Here is a 3992-nt window from a genome sequence, read left to right as displayed (position 1 = left end):
AATCTGGAGTGTCATAAATCATATGCAAAACATGTGGAGACTCAGACATATCTGTTTGAAGATTAACTTTCCCATGGTTAATTGGAGACATAATGGAAACTTAAGGGATAACTCATCTTTATATTACGTTACAGCAATGTATGCACTGTAGGCATATAATTGCATGCTCGTTTAAGGACAAATCTTTTTATTTTTCATACATCTGTGTGTGGTAGCAATTCAAAGTGCTTTGCTTTCAACCAGACCTGGGCTCTCTCTCGCTCTCTCCCTCATATATATATATATATATAGATATATATATATATATATATATATATATATATATATATATATATAGATATATATATATATATAGATATAGATATAGATATAGATATAGATATATAGATATCTATATAGATATATAGATATATAGATATAGATATCATATAGCAGCTGGATAGCTCAGTAGGTGAGATCAGGGGTTCAAACCCTGGTTGGGGCAAGTCTCCAGTAAGAGTCTGTAGCTTAGACTCCTAGTACCATATAACCCAACTACCTCAGATATGAGTTAGAGTAAGATGAATAGAGTCATACCAGCTTGGCCGTTGCGCGAGTTAACAAAGTGTGTGTCAGGTGTTGGGAAACCAGGGCAACCTGATGAGAAATGGGCAACTGGAACAAGACATTCATGGACAAGGGCGGAGAACCTGATGGAATGCTACAATAACAGTAGACCCCTGGAGAAGAGCTATATGAAGTGATTGTGGGAACTGTGGACCAGTAGGAGACCTACTTCCACACTGACTCAGAAGCAGCTAGTTGCTCAATGCTCGAACATCGATAGAAGGAAGCTACTGTCATGACTTGAGATGGAGAGGCTCCAACAGGATGACCAAACAATTCAGCATTCTGAAGGGCCACCCAGGAGGTAGGAGATACATGAGGACAGACCCCAACCAGCTGAAACAATCTACCAGCCATGACAGCTGAAGCTATTGAGATTCAAATGAGAATCATGGCCAGACTAAAGACAGTCAACCCCCGGGCATGGCTTCCACAACTCAGTGACAAAGTAACATCACAAAGCCTGCTTGCGGATGTAAACACAGCCTTATGCAACATCTCAAGAGATGTTAGCCAGTTAAGAGAAGTGTAGAAAGATATGATGAAAGACAGGCCCCGGTTGAAGAAGAACAGCAAGCTGTCCATAAGTGAGGCCCTGGAAACTGCCAAAAAAGGGCTCACAGCTCTGGCCACCAGATTGAAGAGATGCACCAGAGGAGCAGAAGTCAAAAGAGTAAATGGGCTGTTCCTCAAAGAACTATCGAAAGTGTACTCCCAGCTGCAGAGTGACAAGGGAAAAACATCAGACCCACCCAGAGCAGAGACTGAGCAATACTGGAAGGACACATGGGAAAAGGAGGAATCACACAACACCAATGCCCAGTGGCTGGTGGACCTATGAGCAGACCACAGCCATATCCCAGAACAAGAACCAGTTATCATCACAGTGGCCAACATCCAATGACAAGTCTCAAACAGGCCCTGACATGATTCATCCCTACTGGCTAAAGAAGCTAACAGCACTCCATGAATGCCTGGTGACACAGATGAACCAGCTGCTACCATCAGGGTCTCACCCTGACTGGCTAACACAGGGGACAACAATACTGATCATGAAGGATCCCCACAAGGGTACAACACCTTCACACTACTGGCCAATAACCTGCCTCTCCACAACATGGAAGTTCCTGTCAGGCATCATAGCAGCTAAGCTGAATGGGCACGAGTCAATACATGAGGGAAACTTTGAAAGGAACAGGGAACAACACAAAAGGGTCAAGGCATCAGCTACTAGTTGATAGAGCAGTCACCCAAGACTCTAAGAACAGACAGACCAACCTGAGCACAGCCTGAAGTGATGACAAGAAAGCCTACAATTCAATGCCCCACTCCTGGTTACTGGAGTGCTTGACACGATATAAAGCCAACAGGACACTAATAGACTTCATGAAGAACTCAATGAGGCAATGGCAAATAACACTAGAGGCCAACTCAAAGACAATCACACAGGTAACTGTCAAATGTGGCATATACCAAGGTGATGCACTGCCCCTTCTGCTGCTCTGCATAGGCCTGAAGCCCCTCAGTCAGATCATCACAGAGCAGATAGGGATAAAGGTTTAGAAGTGGAGTTACCATCAGCCACATCCTATACATACATGGATGACATCAAGCTGTATGCCAGGAATGAGTGAGACATTGACTTACTGATCCACCTCACCAGGATCTATAGCGATAACATTGAGATGTCATTTGGACTGGACATGTGTGGTCAAATGGTGTAAAAAGAGGAATGGTGGTGGGCACTGAAGGGGTTGAATTACCAGATGGCAGGATAACAGACATACAGGACAGTTACAAGTACCTAGGTATTCCATAGGGCAAATGGAAACCACGAGGAGGCAGCAATGAAGTCAGCTATAGCCAAATACCTCCAGAGCATGAGGCGGGTCCCGAGGAGACAGCTCAATGTGAAGAATAAGATACAAGCCATCAAACACATGGCCTTCCAGTCATCAGATACCCAGCTGGAATAATAAGCTGGCCAAAGGAGGAGATTAAGGCCACAGATATCAGTACATGGCAACTCCTCACAATGCACGGAGGGTTCCACCTGAAGACCAGCAGCCTGAGACTGTATGATAAGGAACATCCATGAGTGTCATGGAACATCCATGAGTACTTCAGAAAGAGGGCCCCCCAGGACAAACTGCTGAGTGAGTACCTCAGGCAGCAGAAGACAGAAAGTGGGAAGGAAGAGAAGGTATGGAAGCTCAAGCGCCTCCATGGGATGTACCATTGACAGATAGAAGACATGGCTGATAGAGAAATCCTACCAGTGGCTAGAAAAGGCTGGACTGAAGGACAGCACAGAGGTTCTGATCATAGAATCAGAATCATGTTTATTGGACATGTAGGTTTGCACATATGTGGAATTTGACTCTGGTTTCACGGCTCTCTCAGTGTACTTAACATAGAATAACAATACTACAACACAACAATCCTCAGATATATTCACAAAGATTGACTTATACAGGCTAAATAAGAGGTGATAAAGTGCAATGATGCAGAGAATATATCAGAGATGCTGAAATAGACGTTAGCAAGTTTCTTACATACATGCCTGAGGTAGATGGACGTGACAGAGCGTACCAGTATATGTACAATGTACAGTACAGTATAGTATATACAAATTGATTGGACATAGCATCATAGCAGCACAAGAGCAGGCACTTGGGACCAGATCGGTTGAGGCAGGGGTCTACCGCACCAGACAAGACCCAAGATGCAGGCTGTGCAAAGACACCCCTGAGACAGTCCAGCACTTAGTAGCAGGGTGTAAAATGCCAGCTGGGAAAGTGTACACTGAAAGGCAGAACCAAGTGGCTGGGATAGTGTACAGGAATATCTGTACTGAATACAGACTGGAAATCCCCAAGTCCAAATGGGAGACACCACCAAAGGTGTTTGAGAATGGCAGAGCTAAGATCCTGTGGGACTTCAAGTTCCAGACTGACAAGCAGGTTCTGGCTAACCAACCTGACATTGTGGTTTTCAACAAGGAACAGAAGACAGCCGTAGTGATCGATATAGCAAACCCGAGTGACCGCAGCATCAGGAAGAAAGAGCATGAGAAGCTAGAGAAATACCAAGGGCTGAGGGAAGAACTAGATCAGATGTGAAAGGTGAAATCCACAGCAGCCCCAGTGGTAATAGGAGCACTAGGGGCTGTGACCCCCAAACTGGGAGAGTGGCTCCAGCAGATTCCAGGAATGACATCTGAGGTCTCCGTCCAGAAGAGTGCAGTCCTACGAACAGCTAAGATACTGCACAAAACCCTCAAACTCCCAGGCCTCTGGTAGAGGACCCAAGCTTGAGGAAGACACACACCACCCAATAAACGGTGAGAGGGAGATTATTCATTTCATACATAAATATATTTTCTC

Source organism: Lampris incognitus, chromosome 6, assembly GCF_029633865.1.
Source record: "Lampris incognitus isolate fLamInc1 chromosome 6, fLamInc1.hap2, whole genome shotgun sequence".
NCBI lineage: Eukaryota > Metazoa > Chordata > Actinopteri > Lampriformes > Lampridae > Lampris > Lampris incognitus.
The sequence above is the reverse complement of the archived record's forward strand: the minus strand, read 5'-3'. Positions refer to the sequence as shown.